Source organism: Esox lucius, chromosome 17, assembly GCF_011004845.1.
Source record: "Esox lucius isolate fEsoLuc1 chromosome 17, fEsoLuc1.pri, whole genome shotgun sequence".
NCBI lineage: Eukaryota > Metazoa > Chordata > Actinopteri > Esociformes > Esocidae > Esox > Esox lucius.
The window spans coordinates 44,463,267-44,480,868 of NC_047585.1; positions in this window are offsets into that span (position 1 = coordinate 44,463,267).

A 17,602-nucleotide genomic window follows, 5' to 3' on the forward strand; every position below is an offset into this window, starting at 1 on the left:
TTTTGAGCGTGGTATGGTTGTTGGTGCCAGACGGGCCGGTCTGAGTATTTCACAATCTGCTCAGTTACTGGGATTTTCATGCACAACCATTTCTAGGGTTTACAAAGAATGGTGTGACAAGGGAAAAACATCCAGTATGCGGCAGTCCTGTGGGCGAAAATGCCTTGTTGATGCTAGAGGTCAGAGTGGGCCGACTGATTCAAGCTGATAGAAGAGCAACTTTGACTGAAATAACCACTCGTTACAACCGAGGTATGCAGCAAAGCATTTGTGAAGCCACAACACGCACAACCTTGAGGCGGATGGGCTATAACAGCAGAAGACCCCACCGGGTACCACTCATCTCCACTACAAATAGGAAAAAGAGGCTACAATTTGCACGAGCTCACCAAAATTGGACAGTTGAAGACTGGAAGAATGTTGCCTGGTCTGATGAGTCTCGATTTCTGTTGAGACATTCAGATGGTCAGAGTCAGAATTTGGCTTAAACAGAATGAGAACATGGATCCATCATGCCTTACCACTGTGCAGGCTGGTGGTGGTGGTGTAATGGTGTGGGGGATGATTTCTTGGCACACTTTAGGCCCCTTAGTGCCAATAGGGCATCATTTAAATGCCACGGCCTACCTGAGCATTGTTTCTGACCATGTCCATCTCTTAATGACCACCATGTACCCATCCTCTGATGGCTACTTCCAGCAGGATAATGCACCATGTCACAAAGCTCGAATCATTTCAAATTGGTTTCTTGAACATGACAATGAGTTCACTGTACTGAAATGGCCCCCACGGTCACCAGATCTCAACCCAATAGAGCATCTTTGGGATGTGGTGGAACGGGAGCTTCGTGCCCTGGATGTGCATCCCACAAATCAACTGCAAGATGCTATCCTATCAATATGGGCCAACATTTCTAAAGAATGCTTTCAGCACCTTTTTGAATCAATGCCATGTAGAATTAAGGCAGTTCTGAAGGCGAAAGTGGGTCAAACACAGTATTAGTGTGGTGTTCCTAATAATCCTTTAGGTGAGTGTACATGTTATCATAAGGATTTAGTATTGAATCAGCCAGTCTTGTTAAATCCCAAAATCATGAGTAATGGCAAGGAATTGTATAACCAGGTGTTAATGAAAGCTGAATTGAGGCTTATTAAGGATTTTGTTTATGAAGTTATTCTTGGGTTTTTAGGAGGTCAAGCTATACTTGATACAGTGAGGGAGGCAGATGACAAGGTCCATACAGAAACTACGTTGAATGGATTTGAAAAGGTTAAAAACAGCATTCCAGAGGACTGGTTTACAATTATTAATGGATAAGGGGTAGGGGAAGATCTGTATGTGTTTCAAATCTGTATATTGGTCATGGGGAAAGTAAGAAAGTATTATCTAGTGTTTGCACAAAACAATTCTATAAGATGTTGCTGGCTACAGATAGACCTGCAGCTAAGAACATGTGGGCGAAGGTATTTCCAGGGCTGAACACTTTTGTAGGGTATTTTACATTTGCCCAGAAATAAATGTGTGAAAATAATTATTTTAAGTTACGACTAAATACAATATACACTAAAAGAGTGCTCCATAAAATGTATCACAATATAACCAGAGAATGTGATGTTTGTGGATGTGTGCCTGAAACACCAAGGCATATGTTTGTTGAATGTGATGAATTAAAGGGGTATTATTGTAAAGTAAAAGACATATTGTTTAAGAATTGGAAGAGAGAGTGGTTAAGTAAATATGTGTGGGAGAAGTTGGTGTTATTTCGGGTGACAGGGAAAACGTCTGGGGTTAATGTTTATCTGTTAAATGTTGTGTTGAGCTTTGTCCGATATGCTGTTTTCTGTGGGAGGAATTATGCTTCTTTTGAAGGGAAGCAAGTTGATGTGTGGAGAATGTTTGTGCCAGTGTTTCAGAAACGCATACAGTGGATATAAAGTCTAAACACCCCTGTTAAAATGCCAGGTTCTTGTGATGTAAAAGAATGAGACAAAGATAAATCATGTCAGAACGTATTCCACCTTTAATGTGACCTATAACGTGAACAATGCAATTAAAAAACAAACTGAAATCTTCAAAGGGGGGAAAATAAAATCCTTACAATAACCTGGTTGCATAAGTGTGCACACCCCCTTATAACTGGGAATGTGGCTGTGTTCAGAATTAACCAATCACAGGTCTGTAACTGACCCCCAAAAAGGACAACCTGAGCTCCCTGAATTGCAGAAGGCCTGAACTGACCTCCAAAAAGGATATCCCTAGCTCTCTCTATTGAAGGTCTGTACTGACTTTCAAAAAGGATGTCTCTAGCTCTCTGTATAGCAGAAGGTCTGTACTGACCCCAAAAAAAGAAAATTTCTAGCTCTCCGTATTGCAGGGATGTACTGACCCCCAAAAAGTACATCTAGAGCTCTCTTCATTGCGGAAGGTCTGTACTGATAACCACATGAAATATCTTCTGCTCTCTGCATTGCAGAAGGTCTGTACTGACCTTCATATAGGACATCTCTAGCTCTATAGTAGGTCTGTACTGACCTCCAAATATGAAATTTCTAGCTGTCTGTATTGCAGGGCAGTACTGACCTCCATAAAAGTGTGACTGTGTATAATCTATTAATTATGAGAGAATGTCCATGATCTATATGTGTGCAATTATATCTATGATAGATCACATTGTACATTAGTAGGGCTCTTTATTGTAGAATATATGTATTAACCTCCAAAAAGGATATTTCTTGCTCTCTTTATTGCAGGTCTGTACTGACATCCAAAAAGGACATCTCTAGCTCTCTGTATTTGCAGAAGCTCTGTACTGACCTCCAAAAGGGACAATTCTAGTTTTTGTGTACTAACCTCCATTAAAGTTTAATCTCTTCATTATGAGAGAATGTCCATGACCTATCTGAAACAAAAGAACTCACCATCATTTACTGTTTTACAAGAACTCACCATCATTTACTATTCAAACAAGCAGTCGCCAGCAGGAACAATCAAATTCTTCAGTCAATTACCAATGGATAAGATTCGATGCAAAGAAGAATTTGTCACAGAAGAGTTTGTCTAGACTGACCCCCAAGAAAGGACATAGCCATACTGGTCTGACCTCCATAAATGTGTAATTGTGAATAATCTCTGCCTTATGACAGAATGTCCATTATCTATCTGCAATAATGGTGGACATTTTTTTTCACAAAATGTACAGGATAATTTCCCTTCCGACAAGCAATGGGCAACAGCAACAATATTTATATATTGTTCTTACTTATCATAAATATTACAATATATTAACCATATTCATGGAAGTATCTTCTATTGCGATTTCAAACACACTCACCCATCAACAAGATTGATAGAATATTGTGCATTAGACTGAAACATGAGCCCAGCTCCTAATTAAAGGCATATATCACCCAAAAACCTGCCAAAATTGACATCCATTTTCTTACCTTGAAAATAGCCTAATGGTTTTAGGAAATAGCTGACAAATTTAGATTGGGTGGTCTATGCCTTTAATGTCAGTCAGGCATTAGATGCTGTGGTGCATTAACACAGCTGCCTACCTCTTTGGCATGTTGATAGTGTCTTTGGTTCTGGTATTGTGTGGGTCTGACTTGCTGCCAGTTTTGCTCTAGGATACTTTGTTGGTGACTCTTGACAACAAAAGGTGTGTGGTTCATGCCCCATGAACTGGTGTAATGAACTGGATTTATCTACAGACTGCAGACATTACATTAAACAAGCAAGATACCGTAAAAATTGTAAGACTTCAGTTCACTGAACCACACGCCTGCACTGCACTAGGTTTCCTTAACGCCACGGAGAAAAAGTTGACCCCCCCCATCCTGATTGTCATTGCATAATTCTGACCTCCAAACAGGACAACTGAAGCACTCCACATTGTTAATGGTCTCTACTCACCTTCAGAAAGGACATTTTTAGCTCAGTATATATTATCATTATATATATATATAATATATATGAAAATCAATACCATTCAATCCCACTATCTTTTTAAAAAGGACCCTTCCCCCAATGATAAATATAATTCAAGCTAGTTTGGTTGACCCTTTTAATTACCTTAAGGTGAATAGCTAGAGGCAGAAACATTTTCCCAGAGAACTTTCAGTGTTTGTCAGTTGAATTCTACCAAACATGGACACATCACTTCAAATCAAGCCATTAAGAATAACTTCACAAAAATTATCTCGGTACTAGATTTAACACTTATGTACACGCATAATTTGTTTTGACAAACACTCACAGATATTTAACTTACCCGTTATAAGGATGTTATATGATCTTTAGTAGATGGGCATGAATGGCCTATCAGCTCACATTTAATTTTAACCTCAAGCCTGATCACATCTGAGATTAAATAAAAAAAAAATTGTCTTGTGTTTAACAGTGTTATTGTCCAGTTATTTTTCAGGGGGTCATATTGTGAGAATTGTCAGGTATTTTTTTCATGCTGCAGTGACAGCTGCTGTTTGGCTGAACCACACATCAAGCCATTGTTAAAGTTGCAATTACTTACAGTGGACAGTACGAGACTCAACTGCCCAAGTCAAAGGTTCTTCCAAATTCATGAATCTAAAGGCATGTCATTAGTGTTTAGCTACAGCTGCTAACATGAATGGTACACCCAGCAACCATTCACCTGAATAGCAGTAGCAAACACTGGTGGTTAATTCATAATTCAAGCTTATTCATTTACATTCACATACTCACCATTCTTTACTTTTAGTAGAGCTCATTAGAAACATGCACGATCATGCCTTTTTTGATATAACCCTGGCATTCTTGTGTTTTTGCATCATCTCTCACAAAGTCATAGCGAGGGAGATCAATTTTAGGTCTCTGGGTTATCGGTCCTTTAAAAAGTGGAGCCACTCAAGCTTGAGGTCTAGCAGCTAAAGGAAAATGTAAGGATTTTAAGAAGCCTATTAGGTGCTACAAAACCATTCCAATTTAATCTGCAAACATTTAATGTGGGTCATCTGCTCATGAAGGCCCTCTTTCACCAATTTAATTACAATACATTTCTGGAAAGAACAGCTACAGACAAGTAAACATATGCACATCCATTACCTGATTGAGGTGGCCCTTTTCTTTAGAAATTGAAAACAGATGCAAATTCATATCTTCAAGTTCATTGTTATTTAATTGTGCAGTGAGAAATGACCAGGTGCTTCCAAACCTTGATTCACTACTGGGTTCAGTGTATGCCATTTTTGGCAGAAGTGTTACAGACAGGCAAGTAAACAGTATGCAAGCATGCATTACCTGCATATAGCCTTGAATAAATGTGGTGGCAATCCCACTAACATTCACAGGCAAACCTCAAACCTTTCACAGAGGTGATTAATGGCAGAACCAAGGTGTACATACTTTCTCATTAACTTTAATGCACAACACAAAACTTATTTTTAAAATCTTTATTCAATACACCAACTCTGGAAGCTGGGAAGACAGAGCTGATTTCGTTACAACTTATGGGGATCCTATAAACAGCTTGAGGCTGTTGATCTGGTTGTGAAATACATTTCTGCCGGCAGTAGAATAAAAGAATGCCGTACTGGGACATACACAGGTGATCATAAACATTTCATTTACATTAAACAGAATGACTCGACACTATAGGATTTTAACTGCATTGAGGACACTTCCTGTCAAATAGCTCAACTGTATTCCCCCCAGAAACACTTTTCCACTAACTTAGTCATACCTCCAACCACCTTCACCTTTCCTCAGCAGCTTCTCTGGAGTTCCTATTGCAGACAAACAAGAAAGGAATGAGTGATTCATGCGTCGGTATGGTTTTCCATTGACAGTTACAGCAAATTTGAGTACATTAACTGTTTTTAAGCAATAAAGACCAAGACGTGGGGACATATAGCGAGTACAAAAAGAGATTTGTTTGGGCTGTCGCCACAACCATTTCACTTAGTGTTTATGCCACCACAGGCTCGCAATACCTTATTGTTCTCATGAAAATCAATTCTAACATAAGTGACTTTTTGCCATTAAATCATTAACTAAGCAAATGCATGCAATTCTTCCACTAAATAGAGTTGTCCAGGAAAAATCGGTTTGTTCTTTGTCATGTTACCACTGACTTGACCCGGTCACTATAAGAGCTTTAGCTATTCTGATAGAAATTGACGCGTAACGGTAGAAGCGCACAACGCTGGTGGCCAGCAACGCCCAGGTAGATGACATCAGAACTGTTCTTCAGAGTTCAGACAGCCTAAATGAGTCTACACAAAATTAACCACTGCAATGCCAATCTAAATTTTGGGCTAGAAATAAAAGGAAATAATCTGCGAAGGAATAAATACAATGGATGATTTAGACAGCAAAATTAATTCTTATTGAGTCCCAGTGATCATTATCAGGCAGAACTATTGTTGGTAACAGACATGGGTGTTAACGCAAATACATAAAACGGAACCTGGTTACATCAACAAAAAAAAGATTTAACATTACTCAATGATAGTTTCATTTTGTTGGAGCTATATAGTACATTAATGCGTGGAGTATGTTGCTAAAGACATCACAAAGTCAAAGTTCAACTCATCTACTGAGTTTAGATAATATAGCCTAAATGCTATAATTGAGTTAACCAACGCATTAGCAAATAAATGTTAGGCTATAAATAAAAGGTGTTAATATCCTGTGAGGAGATGAATTCAATAGATGATTCGGATAGTAAGAGGGACGTGATTAAATTATGGAGGCCCAGTAATCATTATCAGGCAGAGCAGTTATTAGCAGGTGCGACTGAGAGCAAAGGCAACACTATGTCGAACCATGGAATTCGAGTGTAAGATGGTGGTGGTAGAACCCACTATTGTCGGCATATTAAATGTTTTGTGATTATTGGTGGCGTACAAACGTTAACTAGCTAGTTGAATAGTATTCATAAAATTTCAGTGGAAAATTTCTGCTAGTTGAATAAGCGCCATAAGTATCCTATATATTATTATATATATAGGCTTAATATTTTAAACGCTGTAACCTGCAAGAATTGGGGGTTGACTGAAATGTCTTTTTCTCAAAGTTACTGTAGTTTTCCTTGGAACTTGAGCGTAACAGGATTTAGTCCTCCAACCGCTAGAAACGGCCAATAAAACGGGGTGACAGTTTATAAAACAAATGTTACGAAAATGTTATGAAAAACTAGCGTAGATGGCTATGAAAAGTTAAGCTACGATTACGCAAACAATGTAACAGTAGTGTCGCTACTTACTGGAGGCGGTCTCGCGTCGTCTCGCCTGGGCAACTGCAACTTCTTCCAACTTTGGCTTGTTCTAATTCCTCCCCCACCACCTGCCATACACACGCAACTCCGATACGTTGGGTGGAACCTAAAATACGCAACAAAAATAGTGCCTTTTTGTTTGTGACATTTTTATTAGTAGACTAATTAAAATAGCGGTGACCAGCAGAAGGTTCGATTAAACCTGTACTGTTGAGGCCGCGCCCCTTTTATGGGGAATATAAAGGTAAAGACCAATTTGGAGTAGACGTCAGGGTTACGTCACTGAAGTTTGGTGGTGGCAAAAAACTGCGGGAACAAGTGTAGGGAAACGGGCAAGATCCTTGGCTAAAGGGAAAACAATATATTGTTGTGCCGTTGGATGTCAGACTAGGAATGCAAAAAAAAAAGGATGGCCTTCATTTTTATTGAAAACCGTTGTCGAATACCTTTGAAGCTAATTAAAGACGTTTATGGTTGCAAGCAATTAAAAAGACAGACTGGACTGATGAAATCATCCAGAATGATTGTCTCTGCAGACAATGTTAATTTCGTATCAGGCTTTGTCCACTGTTTATTACACAACATGTACACAATAACGGTACATTAGCACCCACAATGCTGTCATTCCCAGTAGGCTATTTCATAATGGTAAACACCATTGACCAACGTTAGCAACATTAGCTAGCGTGTAAGCAGAATTAGCATGCAAATAAACCAAATTGATCATACTTAGAAAGTTTAGCTTACATCACTCAGTAGTTATGCAAGCATTTAATTAATTAATGGGCTATACGGTAATTCCGTATCTGTGATATGTGATATGTGGTGAAGAGGTCTGACACCGCTAACTGTCACTATCTGCCACCAGTTAGGCTCCGCCCACAAAAACGTCATTGCTGTTTACTAACACAAAGGGGTCTATTAGCGCATACCAATGTATCATGACTTAAAGCACAAATACCCGCTGTTTTAGGTTAGAAATGTGCAGACACTTCGGTAGTAGGTTGCATTAGTGATGGGAGAAACGAAGCATTCCGAAACTACTTACCAGTTGAAACAATTGCATCGAAAAAAGATTCACTGTATCGAAACACTCGAAACATCGCACGCTGGCGACATCTGCTGGACAAATACTTGTAATGAAACAGGGAAGACTCAAAGAAATCCAGAAAAGGGAGCAGGCAAGCCTAGTTCAGCCAGCCCGCAATCATGTGGTTATCAGCCTTCGAAATTCGAAATCGGGTCTCACGTGATTGGCGGTGTTGTAAACCCCTACACCACGGTGCTGTATGCTTGTACAGTGTCGGTAGGATCTCGAAAGCACGCGTTTACATTAAGCCAAGTTTGAATATTTATTTAAATTTCGTATCAAGTTTACCTTCACCACAAATAACATCTATAAAATTTAGCAGCTTATTAGCCAGTAGGCTTACTAGTATCTAACTTTCAGGCTGGGTGTTTAGTATAAGCACATTGTTACAACTTCTGATGTAAAAAGGGCTTTATAAAATCCATTTGATTGATTGATCACAAAATGCTTGCAGTAGGCCATCAGTTTAATCTTGCATCTGACTACAGAGGTGGTCGCAGAGAACATTCCAAGGCTGCAGACAGTACAGAGCATGCTGCAAGACCATTACACTTATGATGGGGACTTTTTATGTCATCCTCTTCCTGAATGCTCCAGGAAGTGTGTGGTCTCAGTGGTGGTCTCAGTTGGACATTCTTCATCCTCAATTTCACTCGCCTCATGTTGTGGCACAATGTTGTGTTTGTTCATTTCTAGTAATATCCCATGTTTTTCATAACTAAGTCGTGATGGTTTCATTTATTCAGTAATGACACACAATTTTAAATCTATTCAATTTGTTTGAAATTTCAAATTTTTGTCTAACAGAAATTGGGTGGAGAAACACTGTACTAATTGATTCAGAATTTAAATGTTTTTGATTTTGACATTTCATTGTAGCCATGAATTCATATTTTGATATGAATTCCAATTAATCTCTAATAAATGGTTGCATTCACTACACTCATTGGTTTGGGACATAGTATTGGACAATTGAACTGTGGAAAAACCGGAACTGAAACCGATCTGGCACAGAGGCAATCCAGAGGTGAAATTAGATATGGTAGATCTGGGTCTGAGCTTGGCTTATGCGGGCCCAAGTCTGTTTTAGATCCGGATTCCAGATCCGTATCGGCATTGGCCTGTTGTGCATCTGGACCCCGGGCCAGGTCCGTTACACTCATCCGGAACAGATGTTGCAATACATCCGGCACGGATCTGGCGGGATCTTTTTTGTTATCTGGGAACCAGTCAACCAGTATAGGGGAACCATCCGTCTCTGCAAATATTTATAATTATTTAGTATTTGCTCGACTCCACCACTAAAAACATATTATGTCGATGCAAATTCAATGATTTGCCAATTTAAAATATGTTATGCATGTATCACGCACCCATAATCCCAATGATATCTGAAACCTTCCATGCATCCATTTTTAGATTTATATACATAAATAATGGGGGAACCAAAGACCAGAGTAATAAGTTTTTTGTCCGTTTTTTTTAGCTAACAAGTGACATTTTAGCTAGCGAGTAGAAAAGAGAAGGAACTTCAAGATGCAGAGAATAGGGATTCCAGAAGCAATGCTTCTACCTGAAAATGAATATGTTGCATTCCGTTATTTACAATTCTAAACTTTGGGGAAAGAGGAAATTTAAAAAAGAATCAAAAAGCTTTCTTTTGCCCCTTTCCAATGGTTGCTATGTTCAAGTGGTTACCAGAAGTTAATGTTCAGAATCCCTCAACTTACATTTTACAGAATTTGAAGTCAGGATATCTTAAAGGTGAATGTTGGTTTTGGGGCCGTAGCTTAAATGCTTCAGGAGTAACTGTAAATGCCAATGTCTTCTTCGCCAGAGAAATTCAACACCCTCCCTAATAGATGTATCTTCACACTAGTAAGAGATGTGACCAGAATGTATTGTAATACTGTTCTGAGAACTGCTCCTGAGAGAGATGTTACCAGTAGAGGGCACAGGACTGTTCTGAGCACTGCTCCTGAGAGAGATGTTACCAGTAGAGGGCACAGGGACTGTTCTGAGCACTGCTCCTGATAGAGATGTTACCAGTAGAGGGCACAGGGACTGTTCTGAGCACTGCTCCTGAGAGAGATGTTACCAGTATGGGGCACAGGACAGTTCAGATTATGGACTTTTCCAAACATGGATTGCTCCTGAGGTAGATGTGGCTGCAGCTGGATCTTTTTCGAATGAACATCACGTCAAGCTTGAATACTTAACTAGATATCATTAAGCATTGTGTAAAATTGACTAATGTTTCTTATGAAGTTTACTTTCACCTCAATTAGCTTACAAGCCAGTAAAACTAGTTTTGTACTACTTGGAATAATCCTAAGAATTGAGCCCATGCTAGTGAGGCCGAAGACGAACACTGCCAAAGCAATGCGGTGGCACGACAATGTTCCTTTTTTTGCTGGACCGCATAAGTGGAACCGGCCAAGAAGCATGACTACTCATTGTTAAATAGCATTGTGGTTAGAAATGTAGACTGCAACGTAGTCAACCGGGGTTTGATCCTGGCCACGGACAAAACAAATTAGGTTTTAGGATTTGTTCAGGATAGACTGAGACTTCTCTGGCTACAAGCTTCAGTAGCTACATTACAGTAAGCCTAAAGTAAAACTGTATATATTGCGATGTACGAACTGCACTGATAACAAACATATAGCTCTCGATTTCAAATTAAATAGCATAGTTCAAATAGCATAGTAGTTATTCAACTGCATTGTTTTCTAAAGAAATGAACCAGCCATGGAGTAATTGGAGTAATTGTTTTCATTATAGGTACTGTAAAGCTATTAGCTAGCCATCTACAGCAGTGGCTCCCAACCTTTTTCAGTTACTGTACCCACAAAAAAAATTTGCAGTGCTTGGAATACCCCTGAAGTAACTGGTGTCATGAGGGTTTTCAAGTACCCCCTGTGGAAAGGCCAAGCACCCCCAGGGGTCCTAGTACCCCTGGTTGGGAACCACTGATCTACAGTAATCTCTTTCAAATTTTTCGTGTTTCATATAGTGTAGCTACCTTGTTACACCGGTTGTTGGTTTGGATGTCAGCTAATATAGGAACCTAGTTTTGAGAACTATGGAGTTTCAACTAGTTGGTTTGCCGATACAGAAGTACTGTAAACTGACACCACCCCTCTACACACATATCACATGCTACACTACCAACTGTTTTAATAGCGTAGTGGTTAAAGACAGCCGGCCACACTGGAAACTGTAGATCAAATCCATCCAGGGGCAACAACATGCATCCCATCTAATCACGGGCCGGCAGAACTGGGCTTGCCTGGTTCCGTTCTTTGTTTTCATACGTGAATGACATTGATGCAACAACTATCAATATAGGTATTTATTTTTTACATTTTTTTTTTAAATTACAGAACACAATAAAATATACAAACATACTATCAATATAGGTGATGTATAGTACTGCGTCATCAGCATAAATATTTAATGTATAATATCTCAGAGTTACACATTTCATTAATGTGCAGAGTGAACAATATAGGACCCACAATTGAACCCTATTAACTGGGGATGCACCAATGAGAAAAGCCTTGGCTGACACTCATAGCCAGTATGCATGTAACGCAACAGGCCGATGTAGAGACAAATGTTTTGACATTTCTTTACATGGTATAAATTAAACTTTTTCTCCTTCTGATTTCAACAAATGCTAAATAAAATAATAGATATATATTTTAATAATATTTTTTATTAATAAATGTATTAATAAGATCACAAAAATCAGTCTGATTATGAAGGGAAAATGTATGAATGATATAATAATGAATCTTATTCTCTTCCTGTAAATGTACATTATATTCTCTTATTGTAATTGCACATTATACAGTGCCTGGATATTAATATAGTGAAAGGTGGAATTAAAGTTCTACCAAACTGCAACAGGGAAAAAGTTATTACAAAAAAACATGTTGATAAAAAATCTGAAATATTATAAATTTTGCTAGTACATATTGGACTCCTTCATCTGAAACAAATTATTAAATTTTTGCGTCATCTGATACTGTTTGCTGGCCAATAGCTTGGGGCATCCCTAACCAAAGCACTGCGGGTGGGAGTTTAAACTGTGGGACCAACTGATTTATAACTGGTTTACCCAGTTCAGGGCTTTTTTTCTTTGGCCTTTTTACAAATCAGACAACATTAAACTGATGTGATCAGATTCTCTAAGAAACCAATTTGAGGTGGAAAAAGATGGGGCGATAGTTAACCGCTAACACAGCATATATTGTCATCTCATGTACATGATTGCTGACAAGATATCGAACAAAGTGCGTAGATACATTAATTGAAAAGGCTTGTAATTCACCACATTTTATATTTAATCCAAGAGAAAATGTCCACCATGTTTTTCACTTTGCTCAAGAAGCCCTAAGTTGGTATATTGAGACTTTTATGTCTCATACCACTTCCAAGTGTAGTTAACAGGAAATCGAAAAGGCTTCAAACTCAATTCAATCCAGTCCAATTGCAGATATCTAAGAAACCAATTCTTAAGTAAATTACTTGAAATACAGATTGCGACTTTAATTACAACTGTCAGGATGTTCAATTATGTATACAGTATATACACATGAAATAACAAGTAATAATAAGTAACCCATCAATACATGCCGATATTTAACTAGCTACTGTGAAATGTAAGTATTTGGACAGTGACACAGTCTTTATATATTTGTGGCTGTGTATTTCAGCACTTTGGATTTGAAATGATACAATGACTGTTGGGTGAAAGTGTAGAATGTCAGTTTTAATTTGGACAATTGGCTTCACAGCTGTTTCAGATTGGTTTTTGTAAGGTCGACCAAGTTAATCCAGATGGAGTATTTATTTTGGGGCTTGTGCTATCAACAACATTGACTGGAGAGATACTTTATTTTGAACAGCACACATTCATGGGTAAGTAATTAGATAATAATCTCTTAGATACCAAGGCTATCCAATGGGGATCACAACCTTTGTCACAGTTGTTAATTAATCAGTTGCAGCTTAGAAAAAGCCAAACTAAGCTGGGGATTTCCGTGAAAACCTGCTCATTTGTAACACGCTACAATTCATTGTTAACACATCTGCCAACACTACCATGTTGACCTGCTTGAACTGCTAATCGATAATTAATGAATAGGACAAACTATCATTTTGGAACTTATAATTTTTCAATGTGTAAAGCAACTAAGACCCCACCTATCCCTGCAAGAGGATGACCTTCTACAGACACACATAAGAACCAAGATCCTAGCTTAGTTTAATCGATAAGAACAACTGTTTACATGTTTAGGACTATCATGACGACCTAGACAACACAGAAGTAGCTTCGAGGACAAGTCTGTGAATGTCCTTGAGTGTCTCAGGCAGAGCCCCGATATCAACCCAATTAAACATCTTTGGAGAGACTTGAAAATAGCTGCGCAGTGACGTTCTGCTTCAAACTTGACAGAGCTTGAGAGAATACAGGTGCGCCAAGTGTATTGTGTCACATCCAAATAGGATCAAGGCTGTTATCGCTCCCAAGGGTACTTCAACAAAGCACTGAGTGGAAACAATGTGAATACTTAAATGCGATATTCCTGTTGTTGGTATTTCAAAAATACATTGACAGAATTGTCTAAAACCCTGTCTTTGCATGGTATTAAGACACTAAACGGCCACAATTGTCCTGAGTAGTCTCTTTATGTATTGGCTGATCCCACTAATGTATGCATGTTTGTACCACACAATCTGATAATATTGAGTATTATCTTTCTGCCTGCCTGACTAAACACGCACTCACACACACACACACACACACACACATTCATTAGGTGCCATTTTTAGAGTGTACTTAGTTGGAAGCTGTGTTAAAAGGTGGACTGCTCAGTGTTCAGTGAGGGGCCAGTTGTGTACATTATTGTGTCTGTCTGAAGATGGACGAGGGAGTTATTGGAACGGCAATGTCATTCATTCGTGTAGAGAATAGGATACATTCAAGAATCACGATTTCTTGATTGCAGATTATCCTTACAACAGATGGCTACTCCTCCAGCCTTTTTCTGTGTAAGTAATCTCAAATTCGAAATAAATATGAAACATGAATATATTCACTGCGTATGCAGATATGTGTTTGTGTGGGCGAATACATGTGTGTGTGCCCCATTGAGGAGCGTAGGTGTTCAGACCAAGTCACATGTTCAGCAATCTGATGGCTTGCACACAAAACCCTATACATTATGAATGAACAGTGCGCGGTCGTGGTCCTTGGAGGTCCTTGCTAATGCTGCAAGCTTTTGTCCGGCATCTTTTTGGAAAGGCCAAGAAAATCCGTTATTTGTAATCGTAAAAAACTAGTTGGAAAGGCAACAGTCAGATAAGTAAAAATAAACTATAAAGTAAAACGGTCTAGTTTTATTGCACATTTGACTGGAGGTTCCTCAATTAGTACAGTAGTGTACTGGGGACTCTAGACTTCATCTGATGGTTCCACCTCACTGTCAATCTGACAAAAAACAGATAAAACCACACCTAGTAGCTTGATGGGGTATGTACACCAGAGTGTGAAAGAGAGACAGCACACTGTTTGATATTATTCACTGTGTGGTAAAGTGATCAACTGGTGATCACAAGCTACTAATGTTAATCCGCTTGAAAGTCCAACAGAAACATCTGCATGAACCTGGCAGGATATTTTCTTGACTCACTGAGGCAAGGTGTAGACTACACATCCACTAGGCATTCCTGGGTTTTATTCTGTGCTCCTGTAAACACAGTCTTTCAAGTAGGAGGGACCTTTCTAACTGGGTGACATGGTTCCACGACTGGGCCTAGCACAGGCTCCAGATGGGGGTCAACCGCCTTTCCTTCATCGCATCTCCTTCTTTTGGCCCTTGTAGTATACTTCTACATACATTTCCCCTGAGCACTTCAACACTGTTTTTAGAATAGGTGTACAGCTTGACACTAGTTGGGTGGAGTTTCCTCCCTCATTTGCCTGAATGTTCTGATGTTCATTACAGCCCCCATTGCCCATTTTTACTCCGTCTGTGCTCCGTTTCACGTCTGGACTGCTGTCCATGTTGTCTCCCTGATGCGGCGTCACGGCATTTTCTCACTAAGTGCCCAATCTCGCGGCAGTTATGGCACACTGCGTCTGTTAATCCACAATCTGCCGGCCCATGATGACCTCCGCCCTGGTAACATCCAGGCACTGTTAAGGTTAAGCCTCGTGAAGTGGCCCGTCAAACATCAGTTACTGCAACTTCGCTACGTCCTTGTCAGCAGCCTCCATCAAAGTTACCATGTCCACTGCCTGTGCAGCAGCACATCCAGTCTGGGTAGAAGCCACCTTTGAGTGCGATCACCATCCACACCGCCTGTCTCTAATCCTGTCAGCTAATAACTCTGCCGATCGTTGTAACTCTGCTACCAACAATGCAGCTGGTTGGTCCTGTTGTCACACTTTTGAGTGAAAGCTACATCGATTGGCTCTTAACAATTTCACTGTTATAATGACTAACTAGACCATTGTATGACCTCAACTGTGACCCTGTTCCTCCACCTCCTCCTCTGTACTGCTTCTTTTTAGCCACTGGCATTTCTTCATTTGGCTGATAACTAATACAATGATGCATGTTGTTTAGAGAGGAAGTATATGACAGCTTAATTCAGCTCTGGAAAAAAATAAGAGACCACTGCACCTTTTTCTTTTCTTTTCAAAAAAAAAGAAAGGTTTTGAGTGAGGAACAGAAGGGTTAAAATTAAGAGATCACTGCAAATTGAACGCTTCTGTTCCCCACTCAACACTTTCCTTTTCAACTTTTTTTTGGAAAAAAAAGAAAAATGTGCAGTAGTCTCTTAATTGTTTCCGGAGATGTATGTACATTATTCCTAAAGCTAGCTAGTTGTCGTGACAAGACAATCCAAAGATACTCACAGTTGTCAAGCAAGGATATAAAGTTCTCAAATGTATCCAAAACTATGAATTTTGAACGATACTTTCCGAGAGTGTAGTAGGATTTTGTTTAATGATTTTGTATCTACTTCAATGGCCGGCCTCGCTCACTCATACACCCAAGTTGTAGCAGCCTGGTACAAACTGAGATCAGTTCTCTCCAGTCTATCCAATCAAAAGGATCAACGGGTGATCTTGAGAGAGTGGGGCTTTGTGAAGTAGAACAAAAGGAAAACAATGGCAAAATACATTCAGACTCATCACAATTATTGGTGTGGACTTGTCCCTACTGTCCCAGCTGAAAAACAGTGCCATTGACTGGTGATCACAAAGTCATTGTATTAGTTTTTTTTTTGTGTTTACTAGAATGTTATATGGTGTCTTCTTTCCAACAAACACTTACTGCGCAGATAAATTGCTTAGAACAAATGTCTCAGATAAACTAACCCTTTTAACCAGTGATGTATATTTTAAATATATTTTATATTATAAATTATGTATTCTGTTGTGTTTTGATTCCAGGGTGTGATTTTCTGGATTTTTGTTTTAGATTCAGTCTCTCACAGTTGAAGTGTACCTATGATAAAAATTACAGACCTCTACATGCTTTGTAAGTAAGAAAACCTGCAAAATCGCCAGTGTATCAAATACTTGTTCTCCCCACTGTATAAATGGGAATAGAGGAACTCAGGGACAAAATCAGGGATGGTAAGGTAAACATACCTAATGCATATTATACTTCATACCACAACATTGTTGAATTCTAATTTTCGAATGCCCAGAAGGGTACAGGTCCCTACTGTGTATCAAACGAAGAGGTCACTGAGAGGTCATTCAGATGCGTACTAGTAAACAACAACATGATAAACAAGACTTAAGGTCTGAGGGCCTGTCCTTTAGGTCGATGTGAAACTGACTGGAAGACACATCTCCCAACGTCAGACAGACATGGCTTCGACCTCCAGTCGCCAGTGCTCCACAATGACTCCCTATTCCCTTCAGCCAGTGCTCCACAATGACTCCCTATTCCCTTCAGCCTCTAACGTGGGCCCTGTCAAGCGCTGATGCGCTATGCAGAGAACAGGGTACGATTTGGAACACGGCTGCAAAGTCCCATGTCATTGAGTCAATGGCAGAGGAACATGACACAACCTTTTAGTGTCACGACACATCAGGCACAACAGAGAATAGGACGGCTTCAGCCTCACCGCACACTAACCCTTCTGCCTCAGTGCACCCTAACCCCACCAGGACCCTGTGTGCGCTGCTCCCTCCAAACACACCAAGACAGGGTGTGCCC